The sequence below is a fragment of the Lagopus leucura genome, unplaced genomic scaffold (genome assembly GCF_019238085.1).
Source record: "Lagopus leucura isolate 7727_CA_CO unplaced genomic scaffold, USGS_WTPT01 Super-Scaffold_100021, whole genome shotgun sequence".
NCBI classification, from domain to species: domain Eukaryota; kingdom Metazoa; phylum Chordata; class Aves; order Galliformes; family Phasianidae; genus Lagopus; species Lagopus leucura.
Window position 1 is genome coordinate 4853534 of NW_024962274.1, and position 16970 is coordinate 4870503.

At 37.1% G+C, this 16970-nt stretch overlaps 1 long non-coding RNA gene across 22 annotated transcripts in view; it reads right to left on the minus strand.

The window, feature by feature from the left end:
- The window catches only part of LOC122183951, a 479215-nt gene extending 463688 nt beyond the window's left edge, over window positions 1-15527 (minus strand). For 6 of the 22 annotated variants that reach the window (XR_006180445.1, XR_006180449.1, XR_006180451.1 and 3 more), the window contains exon 1: window positions 15404-15526. This is a non-coding gene — a long non-coding RNA (uncharacterized LOC122183951). Of the gene's footprint in view, window positions 1-13857; window positions 13878-15403 lie in introns of those variants that run through there. The other 16 variants (XR_006180437.1, XR_006180436.1, XR_006180442.1 and 13 more) reach the window with 5 other exon arrangements.
- Between the last annotated feature and the right edge of the window lie 1443 nt (window positions 15528-16970).

A 16970-nucleotide genomic window follows, 5' to 3' on the forward strand; every position in this document is an offset into this window, starting at 1 on the left:
TTCTAAGGTAGCAGCAGGAGACGATCGCTTTGTACACTTAAACTGCTGTTCATCCTGCTTAATCATTTTAATCTACTAAAAGACATTACTAGCTAAATTACTTAAGAACAATTTTATCAGCTTAACTCTTAGAGTTAAGACTCCAGTAAGGAGTGTAACTTGGGACATGGGTAGAGCCCAACCATACAAGTGTATGTTTATATGACAGTAAATGGGCCCGTGCACAGAGTGATCAAGCAGCATTAACTGACCCTCAGAATAAACGTTTTTTCTTTCCAGAAGGATGCATCTTCATACAACCACAACACATCAATTAATGGCTCTTACAAATCTTCACTAAGAATCTAAAAAGCACCATAAGGCATCTTAGACTTAAACATGATGTAAATCATCATTCATCCAACTCCACTCAGCATTTTCTAAGGATTTATTTACTGCAATATTTTTTAATCTGTTTCCAAATAAGAAGAGATTTTCTCTCACAAAGCTTTTTCTTAGATTATTCTACAAAATAAGCTGTCCACCAGTAAAATGCCCCTTGAAGTCTTGAATTCAACACTATCAGAAGTAAGCAACTGTTTTGATTTACTTTCCTATACCAAACTGTCTTGCTTGTCACATTATGACAGATGCACTGAGATTAGGTAAATTAAATTTATTATATGCCAATTATTACAGAAGATAATACATTAATTGTAATCATAAATAAAAAACAGCACACATTAATTACAAAAGTAAGTATCAACAAGTGTAACAAATCTGCTTTAACAATCTCTATTTCTCTTTATTTCACAATGGCTTTAACAACCCTTGCGTTCATTTCAGTGAACCAGAACATCTGATTAGGGGCAGTTAAGCAGATGGAATAACATCCCTGGGAGCTGATCACATGCATTTTTCTTAGTGATTATCAAGTCTTCTCTTTAGAGTCTTCATCGGTTCTCTTCAGAACGCTAGCTCTCTTTAAATGGGAAATAATTTTGTGTTTTTTTTTTTTAAACCTGAACTTAATTCAGAAAGCCGAATCATCGCCGATAGAATTCTCCATAGTCTAACAAAAACCTTTCCAGTTTTCCTACCCTGAGATTTTGCGTTTATGATGCATACAACATTGATTCCACTGATAGATGTTTAAACAATGTGATGTATTTGTTTTAGGATCTCTCCTTAACAAATATTTTTTCAGGACTTGAAATACTTAGTTTTGAAGTGGACTTTTCTCGGGCAATATCATGTTGTATTTCACAGCAGTTCAACCCTCTACAAAAACTGCAAGCAAAAAAGCACTTGAGTTACTGAGCCAAACAATTCAACTACATGAACAACAAAGATTAAAAATTTAAATAATTGGCATGAAAGATTGACCATCCCAGCTGTACACTTTTTAATGGAAAAGTTGTTTGACCATTTTTTTCTTCTTCCACAAATGAAAAGGAAACAGAATGAGTCTAACAGGTGCACTTCACAACTGCAAAGTTCTTGTACAGCTGATTGTCCTCACACGACAGTGCACCTGTGTTTGAAAAGGAACTCTGACTAGTTGCAACCAAATCAGAGCAGAAATTGGCAAGTTCTCATTCCTTGTTTACTGTTCCTTTATGTTTCACATAACCAGTAACCAGAAAGAAAAGAAGCCAGAGGGTTCTGATTTTCCACCACGTACGAGATTAATTCTCCTAAGTAAAATGGGCAATGTTTCTTCACAAGATATTCGTGTCCAGCCATAAGCAGCATTATAGGAGTAACTTAAGATCATTGCAGTTGTGTGTAGATGTCTTCTGAAAAACCATTTGCCTTATTTCCAAATCCTCAAAATTTCTTTTGGAAGAAAAATATACTTAATAAATTAAATTCCTATGTAATTTCAACTGTGTAATATATGTATTTTAAATTTTCAATTTATCTCAATATCTGTCCACAAATCGAAACCCTACTGAAATCATTTATTGATTGTACTAACTGTTCTGTCCTAACTTGATTAATTGATAAATCAGTCTTAACTAGATGATTATTTATGTCTACATCAAAATAATGAAATCCCACACTAGACTCAGTTTGTGCTACAGACAAAATACTTGCAGAATATGACCAGATTCATATTTGGCATTTCAGCATTTTTTTTAAAAACTAAAACATCTGAGGTTCAAGGACTGACTACTTTAAATTATTGTCATCTCAATTATCTCATTCCACAGTGCACATGCATCAGAAACTTTGATAACCTAGACAATTAACAGATTTTACTGGCATCTTACAAGACATCTTGTATCTGAATGCTTTTTTTTTAAATTATTATTATTTGGTGGTGGGCAAGGGGGGTGGGGATGGGCAAATTACTATTTGTACCTTTACCTCATTTACCCCAAAATATAAACGTTTTGTGTATTTTAATGTAATAGGCTTTTTGTAGATAGCAAATTAATTTAGGATTATAGCTGCTTATTAGTTGCTCATTTCTAAGTAAACTGTTCATTATATCTATAATTTCCTTAAATGAGTACATAAGAACAAGCATAACCTGTTAAGCCATAAGCTAAGTGACAAAATATCTGAAAATAAGTTTTTAGTTAGATAATCTACGTTCTGTACCATCATTCTGAAACAAAAAACTTTTCATCTGATGTTTTATTTAAGTTTTTTGTTTGTTTGTTTTTGGTTCTTTTACTAACAAAATCACTGGAACACGATGGGATCATTTGGAGGTGGGAAGAACAGAGATCACCATGTGCAAAACTCTTACATACCAGAATGACACAGAAAAGGTTTGGTTTTGCTTTGTTCTTAAAATGCAACTAATTGTACATTGGAGAAGCTGGACAAACATGAACACCTACAGAGATATCCAGACACACCGACTCCCATACACTAAAATACATAACTGTGAAATTAAATGGTTGCTAATTGTGAAGATCCTTCAAACAGGTTGGGTAGCTAAGAAACATTCTTGAATCTTTTCATGAATATAACGTCTCAGCTCTCAACACAGATCTAACTTTGATGTTTTAAAAACCATATTGCAAATGCAACAATTCCACTTGGGATGAGACTTAACTATGAAACACAGAAACATTAATATTCCCGTTATATTAGTTTCTCTGTTCTCCTGAGGCTTTCCTTGGCAGAAGTAACTAGCCTGGATTGAGGACTGACAGAAACTGGTGTTAGACCTGCCAGGAAGACATCCCTGTGTCAGCTTCAGTAGTAGGTAAAATTGTTTTTGATTTACAAATCAAGAATTAACTTTACTTTAAACAATGTCTTGAAGATCTAATAATTCCTTTGCTTTTTACCATTTAATAATCAGGGAAATTTAAACTTGGAGAATTCTAAGCAATTACTTAGAATTGTAATTACAAGAGCTTTCTTATATTCAGCCTCATCTTGATGACATTTTCACATATCTTCCCATAACAGATCTAATTTCTATGGCATGTGATACCACAGATCACTCTTGGAGCCTTTCTAAGAATTAAGTGCAACGGTTGCTACTACTCTATTTTCTTAAAACTGCTGCCATTTCTTACTGGGTTCCAAACTTGGATTAGAGCCACATGTTCAGTTACAGAAGAGCAATCATTTTCCTACGTAATTCCCCAAGGGCTTGGGGTTGAATTCTGAACATCTCCTTACTCTGAGAAGTAGCTAGCATAGCTTTTACCCTCCATAAATCCATGTGGTTTAGACTTGTGTTCATTATCTTAATTTCTGCAAGCACAGTCATTTTCTTGCACAGAAATTATGAAAAGCTAGTAAACAGACTGTGTAAGAAAAAAAAAAAAAAAGAAAAAACCCCTTGCATTATCAAATGCCGACAAGGTTCATCATTCAGCAAAATTATCTCAAGATTTGTAACTTTGCCAGTCCAGAGCAAGTGAAAGATCAAACCATAAGCCATATGAATTTAAGTAAACATCTTTTAGTTTTCATGTTTAGACTTCAAAGAATGAGCCCAGAAGTCATTCTTGGTAGGACAGTGTAAGCAATGTAATATATAATATGCTCAGAGTAAAAACTCAGATCCTCACTTTAAAGAGAGAAGTGATCTAAAACACATGAAGGTTACCTTAAGCTCCCTACTCGCATGAAAACTGATCTTAAAGATTATTCTTTCTTCAGAAATAAAGCCACAAAAGGTGCCACTTCCTAAGTTTCTGTGGTTGACAGTTCACGGCAATAGTCATGCTTCCTACATGCCTTTGCAGTCAGATAGAGCTCTAAGGCATTTTGTTTAGAAAGTCAGAAACGCAGAGAAGCTGAGTGAGAAGTGACAACAAGAGGGTTTGCTGAGAAGAAAACCAAGAAAATAAAAGCAAAAGAGAATTTATGACTGAAAGAAAGCAATGGAACGCAAGATCTAAGGGAGCAGAAGAAAAGAAGAAGAGTAGAAGTAGTGGAGATTTGTTGTTAGGGGATGGAATTTATTTTGCCTTTTTTGAAGCTTATCTATATTTTTTAAAATGTTTATAGATTAAAACTGTCTTTAGAACAACAGATACTCAAACAAGGCACAAGATTTGAAAGAGATTTTTCTTAGTTGATCCTTATGCAGAAAAACTGATCAGAAATTTACAGAATCATATCTGACACAGACCTCAAAAGATTCATTTGTAATTTCTCAGCTGTTTATCGTTGTGCTAATTGAAATATCTGCTAAAATCTCCTATGTTCAGCACTCACAGAGCCAGGGTACATTACACAAATAGAAGACCAACAAAAAAGTTACAAAATGCTTGGCAATCCATCCTGAGCAATTACAGTACAAGCACCCGCATGCTTTGTGTCTTTCAAAAGAAGTTTCCTAAAATACCTTTCCAACTGATGCAATTTGAATGCTTCATAGAGTATTAGGAGGTTGCAGCCATTGCTCAAGTTAGTGCGCTGACTGAACAGCTGTATGACAGGTCAGAGAAAGCAGTTGGTTTGCACTGCATCATTTCCAGCATTAAGGACTTACATTAGTAATAATACTCTAAATTGTTTCTTATGATTCTCTAGCTTGGAAAAACGGTACTGATTTATAGTTCTCCAAACACGTTGCAATAAGGATTGTATTCTTGCAGTACGTAAGAGGAAGCTTCAAGTAGATTATTGGCTTTTTTTTTTTTTTTTTTTTGCATTAACTTCCATCTTTGGCTACATGTACAACATTGACTCACTCCCACATAACTGTGCTTATTGTAAAGACCAACTCTGAATATGCATTTACACTTTAAGTACAAAGATGAGCATGTTAGAACCCACTGTTTCCTCATTCCCCACCCACCAATCCCATATTGTCCCATTGATTAAGACTGCAATTTTAGCTGCTGAAATCCTGCCTACCCAGCAAATCATTATGGGCAACAGTTGCATACCTCAGAATTATCTTCACGTCCCTTAATTTCTTGGGAGCTTTTAAACCACAAGCCCTGTGGGTCAAGAACAGTTATTTACAATATTTTTTTCCTCAAACTCAGCTCAGGCCTTTTGAAACCATGGCAACATTTAACCACAGTTACGTCAATCAGCAACACAGCCCTCTGGACTCCTTAGTTATAGTCCAGGACTCCCAGCCTGCAATTATTGTGCCATTTTTTGCTTTCAGAAGCATAGTTTGGACTCATTTCTCAAATTCCTGAATTGTGATCAGAACTAATGTAGGGCATTTCCCCCTGCCTCCCTTCTCTATTTTACTTTTAACAATTTGTTGTAGAAAAGCAGAAATTAAAAGCTAAAATCTCACCGACTTGCAACATAGTTTCTTTTATTTGTCTAGTCAAACTTACTGCAGCCAGGCAATTCCCCTACCAGATTAAGAAGCCTCAGAGGCTGTTGCACAGATTAAGCAATAGCTTTTACTGTAAGCTTCTTATTCTCAATGGTCCCATCTTCTATTCTACCCACATGATTAAACAATAAGGATATTATATCTCTCAGTACATCTGTCAACTCTGGTCCCATCACTTTCAGCCCACTTCTGACACAGTCCACTCTGCATTGTGACTCAGTATCTGCCCTTCATATTGACAGTGCATTCAGTCTGACTTCCAAGTATTCCAGAAAATTGTCATATTCAGTGACACCCATGCTATTTCATACACAGCTTGTAAAAGCAGTGATATTTGTGCCATTTTCCATCACCTTTCAGAACAAACGTCTATAATGAGGTAATTCCATTATTGAAATTACCAGTGACACTAGCTGGGTTTACTCAGCCAAGAGTACCTTTCCTTTTGAAAAAACGTATCAACCTCCTTCTGAAGTATAATGTGATCATTAATTTTAAGACTATTACCTGCCACTGGAAATAGACACAATCCCATCCACGATTTTCAACAGATCCCCCAAAAGGTTAGATTGACGGAACGCTATTACCAGTTCTACTGAATTCAGTGCCTTCTGTAACAAGGAAAATAAGTACTGCGAGTGCGAAGCCTTCCTATTTTTTCTCATTATGGCTGAAACCCCACCATCTAGATCAGTGAGTTTAAGTTCTAATACAAAGCAACAGACTGAGGGAACGTTTTCTTATGAAATTCATCAATAGGATTAAGAGAATATTTGATTTTTTTTTTCCTAGGAACACATCTATCCAAAAACAGTGAAGATTTATTTCTCTCTGCTAGTCACCAATTTCAGGTATTTTGTATTGTTGGTGATAACTACATCAAAAGACTTGAGACATGAGATTATGCCGTAACACTACAGCTAGCAGCTACTTCAAAAATAACTGTCTCCCAGTGAGATTTTGCCAGTTCAAGTAAAGGACCAGAGTACAGATGGCATCTTTGGAGCTGGTGACATGGATTACGACGTCAATAAATTAGAAAAAAATAAAAGGTCTGAAGTGCATCAGAATATTTACTATAGCAAATAACGCTACCTTAAGTAGCATCTGGCCAATTTTGGATTCCTCTGGCTCTGCGAAGGCCTCACTCCACCACTGCTGTCAGTAAGTACAGTCAGAAGCAGAAGCCAGGCAGATCCTGCCATCAAGGGCAGGAGGAGTGAATTAGGAAAATGGACCTTATTACTTGGGTTTGATCTACTCAGATACTCAGAGTATTCAGCCACAAGTACTTAAATCAGATGAACAATATTTAAAGTAGAAACAGCTATTGAATTCTGAAAGTCATGCCAGCTCAATCTACAAACTTTCCTGTGCAGAAAAGATCCACAGCAATCAATCCTAACTAGAATTCTCTAGAGTATTTCTGAGAGTAGAAGGGGAAAAAGGAACAAAAAATTAAATAGCAAGCTTTCAGTTCAGGAAGATCTTTGTTAAAGGACGTGAGTCAGATGGCATACAGCAACAGTGTTTTTGCTCTGTGGTTATTTGCCTAAATAAGTAGAATCCTAGTTCATGAGTAGAGCTCCTAAAACTACTGCAATGAAAATTTACGTCTTGCCAAATCTACAAGAATTAAAAAATCTAGCATAACATTTTTATTAGAAAAACCCAGAAAGTGATCCTTAAGCAGCTGTTGAATATTTGGTCAAAAAAAATTCAGACCTCCAACACAATAGAATCATAGAACAGAAACACAGAATTGCCTATGTTGGAAAAGACATTAAAGATCATTGAGTCCAACCACAACCTAACCATACTACTCTAACAACCCTCTATTAAATCATGTCCCTGAGCACCATGTCCAAATAAAATCACAGTCCCATATTCAGCCAAAAATCAGAACAGGCAAACTGAAAAATCTTAAGATTTAGCACCACTACAGGAAACTGCAATAACACATGACAGCTGTTGGGAACGACTCAGCCTCTTCCCAAAGGGATCCAAGAAGCAAGACTGTCTAGAGAACTGCTGAATTCATTTACTGGTTTGTTTGCCCCAGCATCTGAGCCACAGAGGACTCATGAGAAGGACACAAGGCAGAGCACTGACCTAAGATTATCCCACCTACCCAATTTCAGGAGAGACACAAACCTCTACAGTGAGTACATTTCTTGTACAGACATGAATTTAGTATTCTTTTATAGGTGCTGATTCTACTATGAAACAGGCTTTTGTTATGCCATATATCTTTATAAGGAATTTGCCACATTTTAAGGTCCCATGTATCACTGATGAGTCCACAACTACGAAAACTATGATTGTACTCTCCTCAGTGTATCTTAAACTGACATTGAGACCTTGATCGATATATTACATTACTTAGATGAAGTACCATTCAGGTAATTATGATAGAAAGTTAGAGGCAATATTGTATTTTAGAATTTTAAAATAAAACGGCAGTAAACATGTAAGCCTGAAATTCTTCAGCTCCAAAGTATTATTGCTTTGTTTTAGTTCTGAAATTCTTTCTTGTTGCATTATTTTCAGACACTTCATGCATTTAAGCAATTGCAGTTACCAGGCCACGGTCATCAGTTCAACACATGCTGAGCATCTCTTCAGCATGGATGCCACTGAGTACAGTCAGCAGAAAAACTGTAACAAATAAAATGTAGTTATTCATCAGCTATGGTAATTTAAGAATGATTTTGACAAAAATATTTATACTTCAGTTTTTGCACTTAAAAGTGCTTGTGAGCATCTTCTGACACATTCACATGTAGAGATAGATACTCCAAAATCTGTAACTACCAAGAAAAAAAAAAATTAGGAATTTAAGGAAAGTTAGCAACACCAACTAAATATAGAACTGTTATCTTACTTCCATGCCTGTGTTACCTCAGGGTGACAGTATGAAGAGAGTAAGTTGAGTCAGTATTTCTCCAGTAAGTTCAATTTACGTTGAAGTAACTAATTTACAATTCTATGAGAATGTAGATGAATGAGAAACTGAGAAAATGACAACGTTGAATGAGAAATTCAACAGAAAACATAAGGAAAAAAATCAGTGCATAATTATTATTAAATGCTATTATGTTGCCGACAACATAAGACAAAGCACCCATACTTTCCATCAATAAGCAACAGCCAAAATGATTTTCAAGCACTACAGAAGTTTTTCATTCTGAATGTTCCCATTGATGAACTTAGCAAAATTCAACAGATCTAGGCTGAATATTTTCCTAACACTAATGGATAGAAACAACACACTTATCCAGAGTGCATCGCTTCACCACTACATTCAGAAGCTTGTACCATAACCACTCCTCACCACAGGGTACCTGGCAATTAATTGAGCAACAAGCACAGACTCCTTATTCAAAGGCTTCATAGTCCAAGGCAGCTTTGTGATACCACTTAAGTGTAAAGGCTGAGTTTGAGAGACAGTTGGATTGTGTTCTCCCTAAACCTATTTTTCCTTGGTAAAGACAAATCACAGCAAGTTGTGAGCTTCTTCTCTCCCCTGATTTTTCCCCACCTAGAAGGGCAAAGTTCTCGAGCCCAGCTACAGTAGAGCTCTTTCTCTCACCACAGTAAGACTCTCTGATCACTGCTGCAATGCCACCAGATAAACACATCACAGCACCTCCAGTTTTCACCACAAGAAACTAAAGCGCACAGACAAAAGCAGGCTGACTGGACTTGCAACACAATAATGATCAAAAATTGTCTAGCAGCAACACAACATTTGTTTCCTGTAACCTGTGTCTTCCATAGGTGCTTATTAAACATATTTATCCACATCCGTGAATATTTGGAACTGATACAAATTGCTGCGACCACAGCAGAGGAACAGATGGCTGTAAAAGCTGCTCTTCATACACCAGAGATCTCATACGTATGAGAATCTGTGTTGCAGTACATGCTGCTGATGTCCCTACCCCCATTTTACTCCAATGTAAAACTAAAATATTAAGAGTCCTGCTTTCTTCCTCTCACCAGAAACAGGAACAAACAGCAAACATGAACTTTCCAGGCTCACCTCATCCCTCAAAAGCCTCCAAAGGTGAAGCTTAGAAGACAACCACACCTGAGAGCATTGCACCATGCATTAAAAAAAAAAGTGAAATATCACACAGCTAAAAAAGCTAGAATACTGTTTTTGTTCTCATACTAACATATAGGCATTTTTTGAGTTAGTCTGCTGTTGTTTCACCCCCTCCCCCCACAAACCCTAGCAATTCTGCTCATATTAAATACCAAAGCTGAAATCATGCATTCAGTAAGACCAAGACCCATTTGATTCAGTGACATCTTTTAGAGAAAAGCTGAGTAAAAAGCATGGTTCTTGTTCCCAGTTATAATACAGAGCTTCTAACACCACCTTGGCTATTGCACATCAGACAAAGATGGTTTTCACCAGTGACTGTTTTAACCTCCCACACAAACATACCCACAAGTTGAACCACAACCAAGTATTTATTTATATGAAGACTGACGGCTGCTCTTGTGATTACTGGCAGCATTTCTAGCCACCAATATAGGCAATGGAAATTTTTACAAACACAACAAAGAATCCATTCGTCACAAAAAATGCAAAATGTGTTATCATACTTCAGAGGTGTTAAATGTTTCAAAAATATTTGATCCCAAGCTTAAATTGGTTGGGATCACCAATTTTTTTTTAAATTTCCTTTCAGTGAGAGAAGGAAGAGAAGGGATAAGAGGGCATTACTGTTATGATTGGCTCTGGGTTACATGGTTCTGGTTTATTTTGCTGAGTGCAAAAGAGAGTGGAAAACTACTTAAAGCTCAACAAAATAACATTAACAAAGATCATTTTCTCTCTTAGGGATTTGTCTGCATCCAATTCTTATGAGTTGAGGGGAAAAAAAAAAAAAGGTGATATTTAAGCGCATAGAGCCTGAATTGCTGAAGATAGAGGCAAGTGATAATGCAGCAGCTGCAGATGCTATTGCATTCAGCTCTTCATCCAGAAGCTGCTGCTCCGACTGCATCCATGAGCTTGTCTCAATCACATCAGGAAGCCTGGCCCAGCAGCACTGCTGGCAGCAAGGAGATCAGCCACAAGGGTGCTGTGCCTGGGGATGTGTCATCCCGTGTTCTCCTGACGGCAACCTCAGCTGGCAGGACAGCAGGCAGATGGAGAAGATCACATCAACCTCTCATTGCTAAGTCTGCAATAGATTATTGGTCCCAATCCTTTCCCCCCAAAATCCAAATAACAACACAAAAAGTTCAACTTCGCTGAGAATAGGTTCAAACACAATAATATCCCTCACTTCTGCTAAGGCCACAGTTTCACTTGAAGAGAAACTAACAACATTTCAAAGCAGAGTGAAAATTATGAAAAAAAATCCTCAATAAATATTCTATGCTAATTAAAAAAAGAAATACTTGATTTGTCTTTGTCAGATAATTACACTTATGTCAAACTTCACTTGACAAAAGCACATCAATTTTGCTACTTTAAGTAACATATGTAGACATTCATTTGAAAGAACTGAAAATGCAGTTACTGGGTAACCCTAGTAAGAAACAACTGCAAGGGCAGTCCTCTAAGCACTTCTTCCAGTGGCACTGCCAGTTTGATTAGATCTTTTTAATCTCTTTATTATCCCCAGTTGTGCCACACATTAATTAAAAAAAGATTAATTTGCACACATTCACAGTTCAACAGCACAAATAAAGGTATCATTGTGGGCCACAAGAATTCCCCTGTGCCATCAAAGGAGAAAGGCAAGATAAAATAAACAGCACTGGTGGAAGTGTTCACAAGTACCTGACATGACATGCAGCAGACCAATGCACAAGCCAACAGCAACACTTGAGGCAGCCTTCCTCAGGCTAGAGTGAATAAAATGTGGTGAAGGACATGGAGTCAGGCACTGCACTGCAAGGTCTGCAAGGGAGGTTGGGGTGGCAGTGGTTGTTTTAGGCTCAGAGGGTGTTAGGAATGGGCAGGGAGTTGTTTTGTTTGCTTTGATATTAAGCCTACTAAAGTCTTTTGAAAAAAGCACCAAAAGTTACCATGCATCCTTCCATGAGTTCTAACAAAGCAGCAGCATATTTCAAATAGCTCTTGTAGTAGTAATGGTAGCTCAGTCCTTTCTTTCCTTTCTCCATGACACTGATCTTGTGTTCCTGTCCACTCACCCATCTGCTGTCACCTTCTGGTTGTGAGGAACCAGCTATTTGTTAACCTGAACAATGAACAGATGAGGATTTTAAAGAAAGACAGGAAAGATTCTGAAAGGATCTTTGACTTATATTAGCCCGGTTACAGTGTGCTGCAGCAGTGAAAACAAATGGTGGGGATCAGGAAGCAACAGCACAGGGACTGCTTGAGGAAAAGGACTGCCAAGAAAGAGTTCCTCAGTATCACAGCCTCCAAGAGCATACTTTAAGCTAATTAAGTTAACAGGAAATATTGAGAAATAGAGTACTTAAGGGGAGAGGAGGAACGTTGCTAGGAAGAGGATAAACAGATCATCAGCACCTACAGAACAGAGAACACCATAAATAGTAAGATCTGTAAATTCTTCAGAGATCTGACTGACAAGCAAATGTGCTGACCCAAATCAAATTAGAAATTACATATACAGAAATCCACCTCCTCTATCATGCAGCCACCATAGGAAATGAAAATAGGAAATTAACTCAGTAGTTACATACAGGATGAGTGAACTCTACTGGACTTCACATTTGAGCAAATGAAAAAAGCACATAAATTCCAAGGAATACCATAGTAAAACCCAATGTTTAACAAGAACAACTCTCCTTGCATTTGTTTTAAATGAACTGAACTCCAGACTCAGCAGTCTAAATTAAATATTTAAACCCTTACATCTTTCTTTGTACCCATGATATGAAACTAAGCACTAAAGTAAGCTTCTTAGGTACATGTAAAATTTGAACTATTGAAAAGATGATGATCTTTGCGACTTTTAAAGACAACCTCTAAATAATATTTTCACAGTGCATAAACTTCCAATGTCAGGAAATCCTCAATAGCATAAAGAATAATAGAATTTACTTTTTAAGATCTCATTTTGTGAAACAAGTAATACAAGTTTTCAGCACAAGTTATTCAGAGAATTATAACCATCTCAGAAAAGAGCTTTTAAAGAAACTGGTTTGACTGCTTCAATTACAGGAGAATAACAATTCATCCATCACTACAACAATTATTTCAATACTGTAATTACAATGCTAGAATCCAAGTACCCGATATTTTTCAGAAGAGATAGCACACAGAGCAAATAGGCAGAATTTACATCTGAAGAGAGGCAAGTGGTATCAAGTAGTACCTACCCAATGATGACATGACCTCATGAATTGTCACTAGGTAAGATGTTATTTCCAGAAGAGAATGAGAGCTCACTCTCTTCTGACAAAGTAACTTAATTTTGGATAAGAGGGATAAGGAAAAGGAAGTTGCATTTCCCTACGAATTTTATAATGAACTGGCTGGTTATGGAAGTTACCACATCTACTGGCAAAGTAGAAAACAGGAAAAAGGGTCTGAGTATCAGAGCATGAACCTAGCTTTGAATTTAAATATGTCCAAATACACGGCACTGGAGAATTAAAAAGAACAGAACTTGAAAGAGCTATAAATATGTAAGGAAATTATGCATCTCTCCCAGAGGCCTTAGCCACAAGGTACGTACAACAGCACTGCGGTAGCTGCAGTGCAGAAGTAACACACAACATACGGAAAACAGGTGCATGAATGGTATGACCACTGCCATTCCTGCTGAATCAGTTATGCAGAATCTATCCTAGAGAGGAAAATCAGCCTAGGATTTGGACTCAATTCCTATGGGCCCCTTCCAGCCCAGAGTATCATATGATTTTAACTGAGATTAACAGGGCTCTTCTCAGAAATATGTTACAACTTAAATTATCCAGACTTTTACACTATGCTGATGATTCTAGGAAGAGACTTACTGTTGTTATTATCTTTAAGTTGTAATACATTCTTTTTGGCTTTAATCACTGACAAAAAAAAAAAAATCCACACTCGTGGAGGAAAAAAAACAAGTAGAATTTACATTACTTACATGATTTATTCCCTTTTGACCATAGTTTCCATCTATGACAGAGAGAAAAGTCAGTCAATTCAAATGCCACTGAGACTCTCTCCTACTTCATTCAACTTCTGTTCCTCTACATAAGCCTCAGAGACATACTGATACAATCAAACTACTTGCATTCAGTGACAGCATCTGAAATTTCCTTCTCTAGTGGATTTCCAAAGCAGAAAGGCATGCTCTGATTTAGGACGTTAGTTTGAGCTGTGTAATACTGGACTTCACATATTACTGAAGTTCATTAAAAACATTTTTGATAGCTTTTATAGCATATAGTGACTTGTGTAGCTCCATTAACCTACCAAGGCTTAAAATTATTGTCCTCATTGTCCTGATCACTAAAGGATAATAAAGATGCCATAGCACATTATTTTAAGAAGTTACCATTAAGCAGACAAAGAAATAATTGTTTTGGAACAGAGTTTCAAATGTACCTACACTCATGATAACTTTCAAGAGAGGTGCATATTTTAAAACTAAAAAACTTATTCAATTCCATAGTAATCTCCCACACTTTGCAAAGATCAGTAGCATGGCTTCAAGTATGCCCACAGAAAACCAACAGCTCATCCAAGGCAAAAACTACAGGCAAAGACAGCAGATGATAGAAGATGCTTGTGAAAAGCTAACAGGCGATAAGGAGAAATGGAAGCAAATGGATTAGTAAACAGCCAGGAGAAAAACCACATAACTTTATTCACTACTCAAAACAGAAGTCAGGATTCTGTTGGTATCAGATACTCACACATACCTAGTAGGTCCATATTAACTATTATCATTCAGTGGAACAACTACTTCATTACGGCCAATTTCTCTTATGCCAGTACTGAAGTCCCTTTTGTGTTTTTTTATACTTCAACCATCGCGCCCTGCCATCATTCTTCATTCTACACAAAGAAAATCTGAAACTACTTCAACACAGCCTTTTTCTTTATTTTTTACTTCACAGGACATTATTTATAGATGCTGACAAACAAGAGTGGCCTGAGAGATGTTAAAAAAAAATTCTTATGCAACGGGTAGAAAACAGAAGTCACTTCTCTAATGCAAGTAAAATAGAAGCAGCATAATTAAGCAAGGATGGTAGTATGACTATTATTCTAGAAATAGGAAGCATAGAGTAGCTTGGTATTTGCCTTATTAAACATCAGCTAGACATGCCAGATTTGATACATGCAATTTAAACCTAGAATGAGTCACTGTTGTATGCTTGGATGCTGTAAGTTTAAATTTTTCCAAGTCAATTAAAGCTCAGAATTCTAAGTGACTGAACTAAGAATGTAATTCAAGAATTGATCTCTTCATATAAATAGTCTTAACTGTTAAAGGGGATACAGTGGGTGGAATGAGGTGGCAGAGGGAAGCACAAACTCCAGCTACAGTTTCTGGAAATACAGCTGAGTCACAAGCAAGAACAAGAAAAATTGCTCTCTGGAAGAATACAGGTCTTTTTTAAACTGAATTCACCAAATACAAAGATAAATAAAGAAAAAAATAGGAATGATAATTATCTTACCTATGCAGAGAGTACAGCAGATAACTTACCAAGAATAGAAGGAAATCTAAGTAACTTTAGAACTTAAGCTGTACTTGCGCAACACAAAGTAAAGCAAAGCAACAAGCATGGGATTCTTCTGAATTTTTAAACAGAAAAACTGTTGTCATTTCCTACCCTAGAAACAGCTCTGTGTCCAGGCTCTACCATTAATAGAAACTTTCCATTTGGAAAAAAATAGTCCTTATTATTATTTTTAAAAGATAAGCTTCAGCTGCAGCTAGACAAACAGCAGCCAGTAGGAGTTCAGCTGTGAAGTGAATCGCTTTATTACTGAGCCATTGTCTAGACTACGCCATACATTTCTATTAGACACAAGAATGCAAGAAAGGATGGGTTCCACATCTGTCATGAACACTGACTTTAAGACTAGAGCACAGAATACATGAATAAACACTGTCATTATCAAAAGGAATGAGAGGTGGTGCTTGGTTGCTGAGCACAGCTGCAGTGTTGCACAGAACAGCTGGCTGGCTTCACAAGCCACAGCCTTAGTATGCCACACAAATTCAACTTAGATTAGAAACAGCAGAGTTCAGGGGTTAAGAGACAAGTTTACATGAGACAACTACTCAGAGCATTACTGGAATTTGCTAGTGAACTGTCACTAAGGGGAAGAACTTAGAGAGTTTCAGAGGAGTAACACATGCAAGTTTTCAAGCATTCTGTTTTGTAACACATTGTCCTGACAGTAAGCAGGCTGGGGAATAAGAGACCCAACACCTAATCAAATGCAAGTTTGAAAGTAGGTATGGTTGGTTTCTGTTTTTAATTTGATCTGTGCAGCCCACTGTTAAACTCACGTTACACACTCTTCTTAAATCTGAAACTAGGTGCTACATGACTCACCACAGAAATAACAGTAACACGAATGCAAATCTCTACAATCCCAGTGTTCATGCTCCTCTCAAAGTGCCCATAATGTATGGAAAACCAATGAGTACTTCTGATCTCTCTCCCCTCCCCTTGACACTGGCTGCAAATGAAGGAATCTGTACTTCACTGTCAGAAGAAACAGCCCACAACCTCATGTGGAACACAGGTACTTCAGGTTTAACATCACAATATTTTAATGCACTGGCACTCCACAAGTTTCCATAAGCAAAATTTTGTTGTACCATGTACGTGTCACTGAGCTTATCTACACATGAGAAGTTTATAGGCCATTTTTGGAAAGAAAGTTTTGCAGTCCCTATCTACTGTTCAATTTTTCAACCTTACTAAAGCATAGGTTACAGAAAAATGCAGAAATATGAGCACTCAAAAGCTTACATCAGCAATACTAACTCCTACAGGCTCCTACAGCCTTTGAAGAGCGTGTGGATGGCCACCACCCCTCCAGCCAAAAGCCTCCTGGGAGAAGTGAGCATCGCTGAACCTGGAGCACATCCTGCTGCAAACAGCAGGCATCGCTGCCAACACCAGAGCAACACTTCTCCAACTGAAAGTCCTCACTGATTCTCACAGGGCTTAGGGGAACATCCTTTATAGATTCTCTTCCTACAGATACACTTTCAGACCCTCCAGC